The sequence below is a fragment of the Myotis daubentonii genome, chromosome X, assembly GCF_963259705.1.
Source record: "Myotis daubentonii chromosome X, mMyoDau2.1, whole genome shotgun sequence".
Taxonomy (NCBI): Eukaryota; Metazoa; Chordata; class Mammalia; order Chiroptera; family Vespertilionidae; genus Myotis; species Myotis daubentonii.
In genome coordinates, this window is record NC_081861.1 from 138,105,453 (window position 1) to 138,124,476 (window position 19,024).

The following is a 19,024-nucleotide window of genomic DNA, read 5'->3' on the forward strand; positions in this document are numbered from 1 at the left end:
GGTTGTGGGTTCGATCCCCAGTCGGGGGCGTGCAGGAGGCAACCCACCCATGATTCTCTCTCTCTCTCTCTCTCTCTCCCTTCCTCTCTCTGAAATCAATAAAAAAAAATATTTCTATTTTTTTAAAAAGGAAAAGATTGAGCCCTAACCGGTGTGGCTCAGTGGATAGCGCGTCGGCCTGCGGACTGAAGGGTCCCGGGTTCGATTCCGGCCAAGGGCATGCGCCTTGGTTGCGGGCACATCCCCAGTGGGGGGCGTGCAGGAGGCGGCCGATCGATGTTTCTCTCTCATTGATGTTTCTAACTCTCTAACCCTCTCCCTTCCTCTCTGTTAAAAATCAATAAAATATCTATTTTTTAAAAAAAATCGCAGCGCTTAGCCACATGGTGATTAGACATGGATACAGTGTCCGAAATGATCCCCCCAATATTATAAGGGTTGCTCTTCTGAGAGGATGGCTTTGCGCATCGTGTAAGACTTCTGGGGCGTCCTGGACCGCGTTTGGGGAGCAAGGCTGACCCTGCAGGAGGGGTCGTCTCCCACTCTATGACGCAGCGCCCCGGGAATGCTCTCCCTGGCCCCCAGCCAAGCCTTGAGCCTCGGTTTCGCCTCGGTTTCTGGCACCGAGGAGCCTGGAACCCAGTGCGCCCCGCCCCGGCCCGGCCCGCCCCGTCCAGGGCTGTGGGAAAAGCCCCATGAATGGGTTCATTGAAGCGCAGCCCCAAGGAGGCGGGGCTCGGAGCGCGGCTGGCAGGGCCTCAAGGTTTCCGGGGGGCATCCCTTCGCGCGGAAAAGCTCGGAAGGGAGAGACCCAAAGCCCCCCCCCCCACCCCGCCCCCCGCACGCATGCATCCTCCTGCTTTAATAAGGGGGGCGGGGGGGGGGTGCTGGCAAAGGCCGCGCGCTCCTCCCCCCCAAAAACGCAGCTATTCAGGGTCCTTCCACCAAATCCCTGCGCAGGCGGCGCGCGTTTGGAGTCTGGGCGGCGCAGGTCCTGACAAAGCGGGGCTGTGGGTCCCCTTCAGCGGGCGCGTTGGCCAAGCGCTCCGCTACCCGCGTCCTGGACGCACGGAGCAGCCATTATGCGCACAAGGTGTGCTCCGTGCTCAGGGGCGAGCAACCATTATGCGCGCAAGGTGTACTCTGCGCTCAGGGGCAAATATCCATTATCCGCTCAGGGGCGGGCAACCATTATGCACTGAAGGTGTACTCTGTGCGCAGGGGCCAGTAACTATTATGCGCTCAGGGGCGAGCAACCATTATGCGCGCAAGGTGTACTCTGCGCTTAGGGGCAAATATCCATTATGCGCTCAGGGGCGGGCAACCATTATGCGCTCAGGGGCGAGCTACCATTATGCCCGCAAGGTGTACTCTGTGCGCAGGGGCCAGTAACTATTATGCGCTCAGAGGTGAGCAGCCATTATGGCTCAGGGGTGAGCAACTATTATGCGCTCAGGGTGGAGCAGCCATTATGTGCTCAAGGTGTACTCTGCGCTCAGGAGCGAGCAACTATTATGCGCTCAGGGGTGAGCAACCATTATGTGCTCAGGGGCGAGCAACCATTATGCGCTCAGGGGCGAGCAACCATTATGCACTTAGGAGCGAGCAGCCATTATGGCTCAGGGGTGAGCAACCATTATGCACTCAGGGGCGGGCAACCATTATGCGCTCAGGGGCGAGCAACCATTATGCACTTAGGGGCGAGCAGCCATTATGGCTCAGGGGCGAGCAACCATTATGCACTCAGGGGCGAGCAGCCATTATGCACTTAGGGGCGAGCAGCCATTATGGCTCAGGGGCGAGCAACCATTATGCGCTCAGGGGCGAGCAACCATTATGCACTTAGGGGCGAGCAGCCATTATGGCTCAGGGGCGAGCAACCATTATGCACTCAGGGGCGAGCAGCCATTATGCACTTAGGGGTGAGCAGCCATTATGGCTCAGGGGCGAGCAACCATTATGCACTTAGGGGCGAGCAGCCATTATGGCTCAGGGGCGAGCAACCATTATGCACTTAGGGGCGAGCAGCCATTATGGCTCAGGGGCGAGCAACCATTATGCACTCAGGGGCGAGCAGCCATTATGCACTCAGGGGCAAGCAACAATTATGTGCTCAAGGTATACTCTGCGCTCAGGGGCGAGCAACTATTATGCGCTCAGAGGTGAGCAACCATTCTGCGTTCAGGGGTGAGCAACCATTCTGAGTTCAGAGGTGAGCAACCATTATGCGTTCAGGGGTGAGCAACCATTATGCGTTTAGGGGTGAGCAACCATTATGCGTTCAGGGGTGAGCAACCATTATGCGTTTAGGGGTGAGCAACCATTATGCGTTTAGGGGCGAGCAGCCATTATGCGCTCATGGGTGAGCAACCATTATGCACTCAGGGGCGAGCAGCCATTATGCGCTCAGGAGTGAGCAACCATTATGCGCGCAAGGTGTACTCTGCGCTCAGGGGCAAATAACCATTATGCGCTCAGGGGTGAGCAACCATTATGTGCTCAAGGTGTACTCTGCGCTCAGGGGTGAGCAACCATTATGCGCTCAGGGGTGAGCAACCATTATGTGCTCAGGGGCGAGCAACCATTATGTGCTCAGGGGTGAGCAACCATTATGTGCTCAGGGGCGAGCAACCATTATGCGCTCAGGGGTGAGCAACCATTATGTGCTCAGGGGTGAGCAACCATTATGCGCTCAGGGGTGAGCAACCATTATGCGCTCAGGGGTGAGCAACCATTATGTGCTCAGGGGCGAGCAACCATTATGTGCTCAGGGGTGAGCAACCATTATGTGCTCAGGGGCGAGCAACCATTATGTGCTCAGGGGTGAGCAACCATTATGTGCTCAGGGGCGAGCAACCATTATGCGCTCAGGGGTGAGCAACCATTATGTGCTCAGGGGTGAGCAACCATTATGCGCTCAGGGGTGAGCAACCATTATGTGCTCAAGGTGTACTCTGTGCTCAGGGGCGAGCAACCATTATGCGCTCAGGGGTGAGCAACCATTATGTGCTCAAGGTGTACTCTGTGCTCAGGGGCGAGCAACCATTATGCGCTCAGGGGTGAGCAACCATTATGTGCTCAAGGTGTACTCTGTGCTCAGGGGCGAGCAACCATTATGCGCTCAGGGGTGAGCAACCATTATGTGCTCAAGGTGTACTCTGTGCTCAGGGGCGAGCAACCATTATGCGCTCAGGGGTGAGCAACCATTATGTGCTCAAGGTGTACTCTGTGCTCAGGGGCGAGCAACCATTATGCGCTCAGGGGTGAGCAACCATTATGTGCTCAAGGTGTACTCTGTGCTCAGGGGCGAGCAACCATTATGCGCTCAGGGGTGAGCAACCATTATGTGCTCAAGGTGTACTCTGTGCTCAGGGGCGAGCAACCATTATGCGCTCAGGGGTGAGCAACCATTATGTGCTCAAGGTGTACTCTGTGCTCAGGGGCGAGCAACCATTATGCGCTCAGGGGTGAGCAACCATTATGCGCTCAGGGGTGAGCAACCATTATGTGCTCAGGGGCGAGCAGCCATTATGGCTCAGGGGTGAGCAACCATTATGCGTTCAGGGGTGAGCAACCATTATGCACTCAGGGGTGAGCAAACATTATGCGCTCAGGGGGTCCTTTTTAAAAAATTTTTTTGTTAATTCTCACCCTAAGATATTTCCAATAATTTTCTTTTTATTTTTTAGGAGAGAGAGAGAGAGAAACATGGATGTGAGAGAGACACATCGAGTGGTCGCCTCCCACACGTGCCCCAACCAGGTGGCGCCTGCAACCGAGGTAGGTGCCCTGGACAGGAACCCGGGACCCTTCAATCCACGGGCTGGTGCTCTATCCACTGAGCCACACCGGCTAGGCCTTTTTTTAAAAAAATTTTTTTTGTAGAATCAATGCTCAGGGAACAAAGGACTTTGGTTTAGGGCTCGGATGGCGGGTGCCTTTCTCTTTGGGAGGTGATGCCTGTGTGGTCACAGTCCTTCCCTCCGTGGCCGCCCCACATGCGCCTGAGGTTTCTGCAAAACACCACAGCTCGGCGCCCTCCCCTCCTCTCAAGACCTGCACGTCGGCCCCACCGGCCTGGCTCAGGGGTTGAGCATCCACCTAGGAACCAGGGGGTCCCGGGTTCGATTCCTGGTCAAGGGCACAGGCCCGGGTTGCGGGCTCAATCCCCAGTGGGGGGCGTGCAGGAGGCGGCCCATCCTTGATTCTCTCTCATCATGGATGTCTCTCTCTCTCTCTTCCTCTCCCTTCCTCTCTGAAATCAATAAAAAAATTTTTTTTTTTAAAAAAAGAGAAAGAAATGAGCATAAAAAACCCAAGAGCATGTCGGCCACTCAGAATCTCGCCTCCCCACTCCTGGGGGCTCAAGGGCCCCACCCTGGGGTGCGGAGAGTGGGGGTGGGAAGGTCTTCAGAGCTTAGCTTATCAACCAAGAAGCTAAGTAGTCTTTATTTTTTAAATATTTTTTAAATATATTTTTATTGATTGCAGAGAGGGAGAGGGAGGGAGGGAGAGAGAAATATCCATGATGAGAGAGAATCATGGACCGGCTGCCTCCTGCACGCCCCCTACTGGGGGTTGAGCTCGCAACCCAGGTACATGCCCTTGACCGGGAATCGAACCCGGGACCCTTCAGTCCCCAGGCCGACGCTCTACCCACTGAGCCACACCAGCCAGGGCGCTAGGTGGTCTTATTTTAAATGACTACCACCTGGTGTGTTAAACCAAACAAATAATCAACTGTTTTAAAGCAAGGCGCATTTAATTGGAATGCAACAGTTGTTAATATTTTTTAGAAATACTTTTATTGATTTCAGAGAGGGAGAGAGAAATAGAAGCATCCATGATGACAGAGAATCATGGACCAGTGGCCTCCTGCACGCCCTCCTCTGGGGATCCAGCCTGCAACCCAGGCATGTGCCCTCAACCGGGAATCGAACCCAGGACCCTGGTTCATAGGTCGACGCTCAACCACTGAGCCACACCTGCCCGGTTCAACAACCATTCTTTCTATTTTATTTTATTTTATTTATTTGTTTTATTTCATTTCATTTATTTTATTTCATTTATTTTATTTCATTTCATTTATTTTATTTTATTTCATTTATTTTATTTCATTTCATTTCATTTATTTTATTTATTTATTTTATTATTTTATTTTATTTCATTATTTTATTTTATTTATTTTATTTCATTTTATTTTATTTTATTTTATTCTATTTTATTTTATTCTATTTTATTTTATTCTATTTTATTTTATTATATTTTATTCTATTCTATTCTATTCTATTTTATATTTTATTTTATTTTATTTTATTTTATTTTATTTTATTTCATTGTTTAAAGTATTACAGATAGTAGTGCATATGTCTCCTTTTTTTCCCCATCGACCTTCCCCGGGCCTCCCCTACCCCCGGCACAGGCCCTTCCCCATCCCCCCCGCCCCCCAGTGTCTTGTGTCCACTGGTTGTGCTTATCTGCATGCAAACAAGTCCTTAGTTCGTGCATACGATGCAAGAATGGAAGTTGATCGACCACGGGATCAATGATCATCTATTCTTGCATCACGTGCACCAAGGAGGCCGAAGGGCCTGCATCTCACACTTGCAGTTGCACCTCCGGGCCGGCAGGGGGCGACGCAGGCGCCTCTGCAGATGGCGTTTCTCCCGCGAGGGCCCAGCGGCTGCAAAGGAAAGTGCAGGTGCATCCACGTGCATCCCCCAGGGGGTCGCTCGGGAGCCGTGGGTCCATTTCCGGTTGCGGGGGTGGGGGGGTGGGGTGGGGGGGGGTGGCGGGGTGTCCCCAGGGCCTGGGCGCTCGGTTCAGAACACCCCCGGCCCTTAATGCGTTTGCCACCGGCGGTGCCAAGTTGGGTTTGACGGTCCGGAAGCCGGTGTCACATTTCTCATCGCAGAATCTTTTGGGGTTGTTTTTTTTGAACAAGATTTATGGGCGTCATTTCGGCATCTGTGGTTCGTTAGCCGGCGTCGACACGAGGACTAGGTCCCCCGATGGATTCCTTGGAAACGGATTTATTAGCCGGCGGTATAAATCAAGTGGAAAAACATAGAGTTTGAACGCCGAAAAGCCGAGATTTATGTGCAGGCCCCCTAACTCAGGGCATACGTACCCAGCATGTCCTATTTTATTTTATTTTATTTTATTTCATTTTATTTTTTTTCTTAGCGAACCCGGTCGATGACGGAGTAAATATTTCATGCCTCCTAATCCCTTTCATATGCACGATTAGAACTCATTCCGTCAGCAAACCCCGGTCGATGAGGGGCGATGATGCTAAGTGCGGGCGTGCGGACGGGGCTGGACGCCTGCCCGCATGTGAAGCTGTAAGGATAACCAAGGGGAACCCCAGGAGAATAAATGAGAAACGTACACGGATAATATTCAATCCCGTACTTGAAGGGCCGCCTGTGAATGGACTCGGCTCCCCGTCGTCCCACAAAAGCACCCACGGATAATCGGGATCCCATAAAGCCGTATTTCGGCGAAACGATTAGATGCACGTGTATCACGGACTCCCACGGCCATGCCTTAACGTCCTTATCCTAGTGGGATGTGAGGACGCGGGCGGCAATCCGATATAACAAAAGGCTAACATGCAAATCGACCGAATGGCCGAATGACCGGTCGCTATGACGCGCACTGACCACCAGGGGGCAGACGCTCAATGCAGGAGCTGCCCCCTGGTGGTCAGGGAACTCCCACAGGGGAAGCAGGCCTAAGCTGGCAGGCGGACATCCCCCAAGGGCTCCTGGACTGTGAGAGGGTGCAGGCCAGGCTGAGGGACACCCCCCCACCCCCGCACGAGTGCACGAATTTCGTGCACCGGGCCTCTAGTTTATAGATAGAATTCCTTTTCCAGACAAGGCTGACGAAACCAAGGGTCGGACACCCAATGGGTCACTAAGATAATTTGGAGATGGACCCAGAAGGGGTAGAATGAATGATCATCATGATCTGAGAATTTGCTGAAAGGAGCTGACAGCTGTCCCCGAAAGAACTGCCCCTTACGGAGATCCTGGGTCCAGCCTGGAGAGAACGTTGGAGGGGTGGTTATGCGATTCTGGCCTTGTCTCTATTATCAAAATAATGATGACATGCTGGCCAGCGTGGCTCAGTGGTTGAGCATCGAGCTACGAACCAGGAGGCCAGGGTTCGATTCCCGGTCGAGGGTTGTGGGCTCGATCCCCAGTAGGGGGCGTGCAGGGGGCAGGCGATGCACCATTCTCTCTCATCATGGATGTTTCTCTCTCTTTCCATCTCCCTTCTTCTCTGAAATCAATAAACATACCTATACTAATAAAAGAGTCATATGCTAATTAGACCAGGAGACCTTCGAGGAGACCATCCGGACGTCCTTCTGGACAAAGCCATGGTGGTGGTCAGGGGCGAGCAGGCCGGCGGGAGAAGCAGATGGGGGCGAGCAGGCCAGCAGGCAGAGTGGTTAGGGGCAATCAAGCAGGCAGGCAGATGAGCCGTTAGGAGCCAGCGGTCCCGGATTGCGAGCGGGACATCCCCCGAAGGGTCCCAGATTGGAGAGGGTGCAGGCCAGGCTGAGGGACACACCCCCGCCCCGTGCACGAATTTCGTGCACCAGGCCACGTGCCTCTTATATAAAAGGCCTGTGGCCGTCACGCCATCACGCCATCACGACCAAATGAGCAGCGGCTCTCGCAGCGGCTCTCACGGCGGGTGGGGCGGGGCGCGAGCTGCTAAAGGCCCAGAGCTAGGAGCGACGATCAGAAGCGAACTACCCAATCGTGCGCGCTGGGCCTCTAGTATATATACATTTTTTTCAAAAGAGGCACTGAATGTATCAGGAACACCGCCGCCCATTAATTAGAGGGTAAATGTTGCCGTTAATTTTGTCTGGAACCTGCCCGAGAGTCGTCAGCGATTTCAGGGAAACCCCAGCTCGGCCCCTGAGTGCTGGGGTCCCCTGGACGACCAATTGACCCTCCCCCCCCCCAAAGCCAAAGGACCACTCATTCACGATGTCAGGGGGTTCCGTTATCATCCTTATCATTATCCGACGGTGCGTGTGAGTGATGGCAGGAAGGGCCTGGAAGTGGGGTTCATGCTGTTCCCTTCATCCCGTGGGTGGCCCCAGCCACGTGAATTCTCTCTCTGTGCCTCAGTTTCTGCACCTGTAAAATGGGCATGAACCCGTTAATCAGCCCGGCTGGCGTGATTCAGGGGTTGAGCGTCGACCTGTGAACCAGGAGGTCAGGGTTCGATTCCCGGTCAAGGGTTGCGGGCTCGATCCCCAGTAGGGGGCGTGCAGGAGGCAGCCGGTCCCTGATTCTCTCTCATCATCGATGTTTCTCTCTCTCCCCCTCTCCTTTCCTCTCTGAAATCAATTAAAAAAATATTTTAAAAAAGAAATACAAAATAAATTTTCCTTTTGTGTTGGAAAGGAGTTAAAATGATTATACGTTCACTAGAGGCCTGGTGCACGAAATTCATGGCCCGATAGGGTCCCTAGGCCTGGCCCGCGATCAGGGCTGAATGGGGGGGCGATCCGGGCCCCAGCGCCTCCTGCCGCCACCCACCTCCCCACTTCCCTGTTCTCCATCACATGACTGATTGAGCCTGAGGGGCTGGGGGCGGGTCCTGCATCGAGCGTCCGCCCCCTGGTGGCCAGTGCCCGTCATAGCCAAACGGTTGTTCCTCCGTCCGGGCGATTTGAACATTACGCTTTTATATATATAGATTTTTTGATTCGTCAAGAGGAAACATTGAAAAGATACCTCAAAATCGAAGATGTGCTTATCTGATTTAAAAAGCGATAAAATCTGAGCGTGACATGTCACAATGCCTACATTTTTATCGCTGTTTTTTTGTTTTTAGCTTTAAATGGGTTACTTATTTTCACATTAAGTGAAATTTAAAATTTAAAGAGTGATCCCGGCCGACATGGCTCCGGCTTGAGCATCGATCTATGAACCAGGAGGTCCCGGGTTCGATTCCCGGTCAGGGCACGTGCCCGGGTTGCGGGCTCCATCCCCAGTGGGGGGCGTGCAGGAGGCGGCCGGTCCATGATTCTCTCTCACCCTTGCTGCTTCTATCTCTCTCTCTCTCTCTGTCCCTTCCTCTCTCTGAAATCAATAAAAATATATCAAAAAAAGATTTTTCCAAATAAAAACAATAAAAAATTTTAAAACAAGAATAAGTTCGGAAACGCTGACCAGTTATAAGCATCTTTCACGTCGCCTGCCTCTTGCCAAACAAGGGTGACTGTGTCTTTTTTAAAATGTATTGTTTTAAGGATCACAAATTTAATGGTTTAAATGACCACAAATGTCTCCTTTCCACCCCCCCACCCCCCATTGACCTCTCCCTGGCCGCTCCCACCTCCAACCATGGGGAAATTCCTCCAAACGTTGCCTCTTTGGCAGAGCGGACGTCCATACAAAAAAATAAAAATAAAAAATAGCATCTCAGAGATTTGGGTGGCGTCGTCCGTTCAGCGGTATTTGGTAGGGGGAGGAGTCCTTTGTAGGAAATACGTGCAAAGACAGAAAGTTTTCTCCCCTTGGACACGAAGCCAGCTCTTGCTCTCTGTCAGGGTACAGCAGAGTGGCTGGGCTGGGAACAGTATTTATTATGGATGAGCCCGCCGTCAAGGGTTATTGATTGGCTATTGAATGCCCGATGTACGGAAAACAGGGATGCATTTTGGCATTCAGCTACCTGGAGATTCGATTGGATGAGAGCCGGTGGATGAGGCGGGGAGGGGGGGCAGGGTGGCGTATGAAATGGAAATGATAAGGCAGGACCATCCATTAGTTGTTGTTTTAAAAAGATATTTATATATTTTTTTATTGCCCTGGCCGGTGTGGCTCAGTGGATAGAGCGCCGGCCTGCGGACTGAAGGGTCCCGGGTTCGATTCTGGTCAAGGCCACATGCCCAGGCTGTGGGCTCCATCCCCAGTCGGGGGCGTGCAGGAGGCGGCCGATCCATGATTCTCTCTCATCATAGATGTTTTTCTCTCTCTCTCTCCCTCTCCCTTCCTCTCTGTCTGAAATCAATAGAAAAATATTTTCAAAAAAAATTCTATATAATAAGAGGCTAATATGCTAAGAGTCTGGTGGTTTGGCTGGCCGTTCAACCAATGAAAGTGTAATATGCTAAGACCACTCAACCACTCACTATGAAATGCACTGACCACCAGGGGGCAGACAGTCGACCGGTCAACCAGTCGCTGTGACGTGCACTGACCACCAGGGGGCAGACAGTTGAGTGGTTGAGCAATCACTATGACGCGCACTGACCACCAGGGGGGAGATGCTTCCACTGGAAGCTGAGCTTGCTGCTGGGGTCCGGCCGATCAGGACTGAGCGAGACGGGCCGGACACGCCCTGGAGCCCCCCACAGTCCCTCCCCTGCTGGCCAACCTCCCGGGTCCCTCCCCGGCCCCAATCCTACACCAGTGGGGTCCCTCGGCCTGGCCTGCACCCTCTCGCCATCCAGGACCCCTCGGGGGACGTCCGAGAGCCGGTTCCGGCCCCATCCCCGCAGGCCAGGCCGAGGGACCCCCGACTGGTGCACGAATTCGTGCACCGGGGCCTCCAGGAAAACATAATGAGATGGAATTCCCTGCAGCTCAAATTAAAAAAAAAAAAAAAGATTACGTGTCTCTTGGGTATTGACGCGCCGAGGAGGCTGCCTCTGAGCTGCGACTTCCCACCTTCACACCGTGGGTGCTGGTCGCCGTTCGGCTGTCAGTTCAGCAAACCCTGACATGCATGCGTCGCGAGTGAGAAAAAGAACAGAAATAAGATGTCAGCGGAGCTTGGCGGGCAGCTGCCGTCGCTGGCAGATGTCAAAATATTGGCGCCCAGGCACCCCTGGGATGTTTCCCTCGGCAACACATTAACTCGGCGCTTGTCACACGACGCCTTCCACTTGATCTCGGAGCCTCAGACTCAGCTGCTCTTTCTCTGATTTCATTTTTTTTTAAAAAAAATAAAATACATGTTTATTGATTTCAGACAGGAAGGGAGACGGAGAGAGAGAGAGAGAGAAACATCCACGAGGAGAGGGCATCATGGACCGGCCGCCTCCTGCACGCCCCCAGCTGGGGATCGAGCCCGCCACCCGGGCCTGTGCCCTGGACCGGGAATCGAACCCGGGACCTCCTGGTTCCCAGGTCGACGCTCTACCCACTGAGCCACACCGGCTGGGCTGAATCCACTTTTTTTTTCCCCCCTCCCCCGCCGTGTTTATGTCACACCGTTCTCCGTAATAAATCGCTCCGATTTCATGCCTTTATGCATCGCCCAGCCGGGCGGCTGTTGGCTCGCTAATAATCTCAGGCCCGCCTCGTTCGCGGGTCCTTCTAGCTCAATTTTGAACCAGAAATGAATTTTATTGATCCCAGCCCTTGTCATCGGCCCCGTCCGTCCTCGGGTTTCATTCGGGCGAGAGAGTTGACGGTGGCGTCTTTCGAGGGGAAATACATCGAGGGGCGCCGCGGTGCTGTCCAGGATCGTGGTGTCTGCGGGGACAGAGGCTGAAAGGGCGCCGTGTACTTGGCAACATTGAAATACAAATTCTAAGACTCGGGTTTCATAGGAATGTTATATAAAGGACACCATGTTTTCTATTTTATATACACCCTAGAGGCCCGGTGCATGAAATTTTTTGCACTTGGGGGTGGGGGGGAAGAGGAGGAATCCTTCAGCCTGGATGGCGAGAGGGCGCAGGCCAGGCCGAGGGACCCCACGGGTGCACGATCGGGGCCGGGGAGGGACGCGGGCAGTTGGCCGGCCGGGAAGGGGCCACGGGAGGGCTCCAGGGCGTGTCCGGCCCGTCTCCCTCAGTCCCGATCGGCCAGACACCAGCAGCAAGCTCACCTACCAGTCGGAGTGTCTGCCCCTTGTGGTCAGTGCATGTCATAGCGACTGGTTGACCAGTCGACTGCACCCTGGTGCTCAGTGCACGTCATAGCGACTGGTCGACCAGTTGACTGTCTGCCCCCTGGTGGTCAGTGCATGTCATAGCGACTGGTCAACCGGTCGACTGTCTGCCCCCTGGTGGTCAGTGCACGTCATAGCGACTGGTCGACCCGTTGACTGTCTGCCCCCTGGTGGTCAGTGCACGTCATAGCGAGCGGTTGAGCATCCTTAGCATATCATTAGCATATTACGCTTTGATTGGTTGAACGGCCAACCAGACGACCACACACTTAGCATATTAGGCTTTTATTATATAGGATTCTATATTTTATAAAAATACTGCCTGGCCGGCGTGGCTCAGTAGTTGAGCGTCGACCTATGAACCAGGAGGTCAGGGTTCGATTCCCGGCCAAGGGCACCTGCCCGGATTGCGGGCTCGATCCCCAGTAGGGGGTGTGCAGGAGGCGGCCAATCCATGATCCTCTCTCATCATGGATGCTTCTCTCTCTCTTCTTCTCCCTTCCTCTCTGACATCAATAAAATTATTATTTAAGCAAAATTTCTGGCCCTGGCTGGCGTGGCTCAGTGGATGGAGCCTCAGCCTGCGGACTGAAGGGTCCCAGGTTCAGTTCCCAGTCTGGACACAGGCCTGGGTTGTGGGCTCGATCCCCAGTAGGGGGCGTGCAAGAGGCAGCCGATCCATGATTCTCTCGCATCATGGATGTTTCTCTCTCTCTCCCTTCCTCTCTGAAATTAAAAAAAAAACAAACCAATTCTGAGCAACAAAATTCCAAGCATGAGTCTCTCGACGTATCAATTCCGACCAAGAGAGCAGATATCGAGGCAAGGGGATGGGGCGAGTCAGAATAACATCCCCCTAGAGACGGGACCCGGGAGGGAGGGGAAGAAACGAGGAAGGCGGTTAAAGATTTCTCCACCGACCCCCGTGGCTCCGGCACTAGCGTGCGCTAAGAAAAGCTTGCGCTTTTTTTTGTAGCTTAACTTATTTTTTAAATAATAATTTTTCAGACAAAAGGGATGTTAAGCTTTACAGAAATGTGGCGAGAACGCAGGCAGAATGCCTTTTGTTCAGAGTCATCTAGGGGAAGGTATGTTGCTCCATTTGTGTTATTTCTGCTCTGTCTATAGCTTTTGACAGACTGGTGAAAGATCGATAACAGATAGATGAATAGATAGATGATAGATAGATAGAGATAGTTAGACAGATGATTGATAAGTAGATCTAGGTAGGTAGATAGATGATGAGTAGATATAGATGATGATGATGACAGATATAGATAGATATATGATAGATAGATAGATAGATAGATAAATAGATAGATAGATATAGAAGATTGATAGATATAGATGATAGAGATAGATTAGATAGATAGATAGAAAGATAGATAGATAGATAGATAGATAGATAGATAGATAGATTTAGGTAAGTAGATAGATGATAAATAGATATAGATGATAGATAGGTGATAGATAGATATAGATGATAAATATGTAGATAGATAGATAGATAGATAGATAGATAGATAGATGATAGATAGATGTACATAGATGATAAATATATAGATAGATGATATAGGTATATATAGATAGCTAAATAGACGATAGATACATAGATACATAGATATAGTTAGGTACATAAATAATGATAGATGATAGATAGATATAGATAGATGATAGGTGGATAGATACAGATAGGTACATAGGTGATAGATATAGGTGATAGATAGATATAGATAGATGCTAGATAGATGTTAGATACATAGATGTAAATAGGTAAATAGATGATAGGTAGATGATAGATATATAATAGATGGATGATAGAGGTACATAGGTGATAGATATAGATGATATTTAGATAGCTAAATAGATGATAGGTAGGTAGATAGATACATAGATATCTGATAGATAAATAGATAGATAAATAGATAGATAGATAGATAGATAGATAGATAGATAGATGATAGGTAGATAGATAGATGATAGATAGATACATAGATATCTGATAGATAAATGATAGATAGATAGGTGATAGATAGATGATAGATGATAGATAGATAGATAGATAGATAGATAGATAGATGATAGATAGATAGATAATAGCTATAGATAGGCAGCTAGACAATAGACAGATAAATAAAACTTTATCCCGGCCACGAGCTCGTAGCAGAGAGCAGCAGGCAGGTGGCTCTGCACCCGCCCAAGTGCCAGGCCTCCCCCGGGGGCATAGGAACGCACCCCCCGAGGGTGAGGGGCGCCCACGGCGTCTGCAGCACCGAGACCAATGGCCCGGCCTTGCTGCTTCATGGCCGATGACACTGGCTGTTACACTCACTCCCCCCTAATGGACCCTAATGCATGCTTGGCTCTCAGTGGAGACGCCCTCGCCTGGGCTGGTATAAGCAAACGCAGGTCCGAAGGACAATGAAGCCGCTGATGTTAGACGCCTCCCTCCCCCAGAGCTAATTCCGTGTTCAATCACTCGCAGGACGACAGCCGGGCGGCCTCCCGGACTCCCCCGCTGCCAATCGACACGTCTTGTCGGATCAAGTAATAACCCGCTCCGCGCAGTAATTAAAAAATCCGGGATTTATTTTTAGCCCAACGTTCTCTCGGCAAGTCCAGACGGCCGTGAGAACGCCCCCAAATGTGTGAGAGACGGTCAGAGTTCCGTACGTTTCTGTGTATGAGACGCCCGCCCCCGGCTTTTCCAACCCCCCAATTAAGAAGCCAAAATATATTTCATTTTCTTAAATACATTTTGCATTGATTTCAGAGAGGAAGAAAGAGGGAGAGAGAGAGAGAAAAAAAAAACCATCCTATATAATAAAAGCCTAACATGCAAATTGACCCAAGGAAGGGCGGAATGACTTGGTCGCTATGACACGCACTGACCACCAGAGGGCAGACGCTCAACACAGGAGCTGCCCCCAGCTCGCAGACCCCGACGGGTGGCGGGGGTAGTGGCTGGGGGGTACGGGGCCATCCAAGGCGGGTGCCAGTGGGGGGCCTCCCCCCAATAGCCTCAATGGTTGCCCCACTGATCGGCCCTGATCGCTGGCCAGGCCCATAGACCCGACCTGTGCATGAATTTCGTGCACCAGGCCACTAGTCAATGATCATAGAGAACCATTGATTGGCTGCCTCCTGCACACCCCCAACCATTGAGCTACCCCAGATGGGCCACCAGCTACTGTTTGTAAGACCCTGGCAGCAGTGGCCGGCTCATCAGAAGCACCATATGGGGTTGTCAAAAATTGATAATTCTTTGACCGTCAGCCTACGAGCCAGGAGGTCCCGGGTTCGATTCCCGGTCCAGGGCACACACACCCGGGTTGTGGGCTCCATCCCCAGTAGGGGGCGTGCAGGAGGCAGCCGGTCCATGATTCTCTCTCATCATGGATGTTTCTCTCTCTCACTCTCCTTGCTCTCTGAAATCAATAAACTTATATTGCAAAAAAATAAAAATAAAAATAAAGTGGTGACTCCAGAAAGGAATTATAAATGATTCAGGGGGGATAATGGGAAAGGATTCTCTTAGCTTTCAGAAACCAACTAGCTCTCTCATTGCACGGGTAATAGCTTTATGAATAAATGATGCGTACATCTTGCACAGCATTCTGTCCCATCCGTATATATAGGCTAGAGGCCCGGTGCATGAAATTCGTGCACAGGGTGGGGGGTGTCCCTCAGCCCAGCCTGCACCCTCTCCAATCCGGGACCCCTCGGGGGATGTCCGACTGCCGGTTTAGGCCCGATCCCTATCGGACACCCCTCTAACAATCCGGGACCGCTGGCTCCTAACCGCTCACCTGCCTGCCCGCTTGATCGCCCCTAACCACTCCACTGCCATCCTGATTGCCCGCACTGGCCCCATCACCCCCAAATGCACCCCCCTGCTGGCCTGATCGCTCCCAGGCCGCAGCCTGGCGGGTCCCCATCCCTCTCTCCCCAGTGTTGAGTGTCTGAGCCATTAATGCGTGAGGGTGTGAGGGCGTGACTACCATTTGCATATTAGCTCTTCATTGTATAGGATTTTTGACATGGCTCACCCTGACGAGATTGAAATGAAAATATTCATGTTATTAAAAATATATATACTTTTTTTTATTGATTTCAGAGGCAGGAAGGGGGAGGGAGAGAGAGGGAGAAACATGCATGATGAGAGAGAACCATGGATCAGCTGCCTCCTGCACGCCCCCTACTGGGTGTTCCCGGGCATGTGCCCTTGACCGGGACTCGAACACATGACCTCCTGGTTCATGGGTCAATCGATGCTCAACCACTGAGCCACGCTGGCCGGGCTCAAGTAGCTTCCTACCCGTTCTTTCTAACTTTACAAAATATCTCAGTGTCTCCCAAGCGCCTCGCTGCTCTACTTGTACAAAGTTTCTCGAATAATCTATGGGTCTTACCCGTCCAGGTGAATTTTAAAATCTTCCATCAGGTGGAGACGTGGATCTGCGGGTTCCAATTGCATTGAGTTGCTTTAATGGGAGGCGTCTTTACAGCACTAAGTCCTAGACCTACCTGAGTTATCGCCTCCTAGGGATTCATGGGAGCCATAATTCATAAGGACTAGAAGGACTTAACATTATAAAGATATTAGGTGGTTTCTTATTAAATCAGGCCTGCTTTTTTTTTTTTTTCCTGAGTCCATCATGCCTCACGGAGATCCAAAACCCTTCGTATTCTGTTTCTCTCCGGGTTCATAGCGACTGGGCAAGCAACCAGTTTAAGATTATGTTGTCCCGCCCGGCTGGGGTGGCTCAGTGGTTGGACGTCGACCTATGAACCAGGAGGTGCCGGGTTCGGTTCCCAGTCAAGGGCACATGCCTGGGTTGCGGGCTCCATCTCCAGTAGGGGGCGTGCAGGAGGCGGCTGATCTGTGATTCTCTCTCATCATTGATCTCTCTTGCTCTCTCTTTCTTCTCTCTCTCTCACCATCTCTCCACTCTCTCATAAAAGCAATGAAAAAATATCCTCGCATGAGGATTAGCGACGACTATATATACATATATATATATATATATATATATATATATGTTTTTCTAACTTGTATAGTTTGAAATATTTTCTATTTTGAGCCTTGATCAACTCTCAAACCACGTTCAAACATCAATAATCAGTGCCTCCTCCCAGAAAACGTGTCCCCATTATCTTTTCCTGAAGAAAAACTGTACAAAAAATGGAGCCATCATGCTTATCCCACGATCGATGGACGCTAAGGGAAAATCTTTAGCGTCTCACCTTGAGTACGGAAATATTTTGAAATAATTATCTTCTGGGTCGTGGTGGGAAGTCTTCTTTTCTTGATGTTTTATTAAGAACCATCCTTTGCGACGGCAGGGAGGGACCTGGAGAGCATGACGCTGAGAGGAATAAGCCGGTCAGAGAGAGACACGTGTCCCGTGATCTCACTCGTAGGTGGAATCGAATGAACAACAGAAACTGATGAACAAAATAGATCCAGAGACAGAGAAGCATCGAACAGACGGACGAATCTCAGAGGGAAGGCGAGGGGTTGGGGGGTGAGTGGGTGGGAAGAGATCAACCGAAGAATTTATATGCAAACTAGAGGCCCGGTGCACGAAATTCGTGCATGGGAGCTGGTTCCTCAGCCCGGTCTGCACCCTCTCCAATCTGGGACTGCTGGCTCCTAATCGCTCACCTGCCTGATCACCCCCTAACCACTCTGCCTGCCAGCCTGATTGCCCCTAACCGCCCTCCCCTGCCTGTCTGATCACCCCTAACTGCTCTCCCCTGCCAGCCTGATCCCCCTAACCACTCTCCCCTGCTGGCCTGATCGCCCCTAACTGCCCTCCCCTGCCGGCCTGATCGCCCCTATCCGCCCTCCCCTGCCAGCCTGATTGCCCCTCACTGCCCTCCCCTGCCGGCCTGATCGCCCCTAACTGCCTCTGCCTTGGCTCCCACCACGGTGACTTTATCCGGAAGGAGGACCGGAAGATGTCTGGTCGACCCGGTCTAATTAGCATATCACCCTTTTATTAGTGTAGATATGCATCACCCATGGACACAGACAACTGTGTGCGGAAGGCCTGGGAGGGGTGAGTGCAGGGTGGAGGGGATCAATGGGGAAAAATGGGGCACATCTGTAATCCTTTCATCAATAAAGACAAATTTAAAAAAAAAAAAAATACTAAATACGGTTCCTGTCCATTTGTCCCTAAAAATGTTTTAGGCCCAGATGATCAGTTTGTGTCTATGCTAAGAAAAAGTACTATGACTAAACTTTGTTTTTAAATATATTTTTTATTGATTTCAGAGAGGAAGGGGGAGAGAGAGAGAAACATCCATGAGGAGAGAGAATCATGGACCGGCTGCCTCCTGCACGCCCCCTACTGGGGATGGAGCCCACAACCCGGGCATGTGCCCTCGACCGGGAATCGAACCCAGGACCCTGGTTCATAGGCCGACGCTCACCACTGAGCAACACCGGCCGGGCCATGACTAAACTTCTTGAGAAAGAAGGGGAGATGGAGATGCAATACATAGCATCAGGAGAACCTGTAAAAGAAAGAAAAAAAACCTGTTTTTTTTTTCCTTTTAATCTCTATTTTTATTATATTAAATCTCATGCTGTATAAAAAATGCTCAACCCAAAAAAAAAAAATTCAATAAATAGAAAAACCATTACCAAGCGTGCCTGTTGGATTTTATCAAAACTCATTAACGTTATCTAATTTACGAAGAAATCGGCTCACCCTCTCCGTCTGGTTACAGGCGTGGGTTCGGCAGCGCGGGCCTGCCGGGGGTTGCGGAAATAAACTGCATTTGGTCACGGCCTCCTGTTCCCTTAATTTTCCAATTTTTTCCTCTCTCCCGGGGAAAATCATATACACACACACACGGGAATCCTTCGCCTCCTCAGGACTTGAAACAACTCGTTCCATTTCGTGGCGTAATCCCTGGCCCACTGTCTGCCTGCCTCGATTCTGATAATTTATAAATATATATATTTTTTTATACCAATATGCTTATTTCAGGCCATACATCGATTGGAATCTCAGACGTTTGTCACGTCAGAAAGCGGTGGGAGAGGGCTGTGTAAAATGAGCCGCCACCC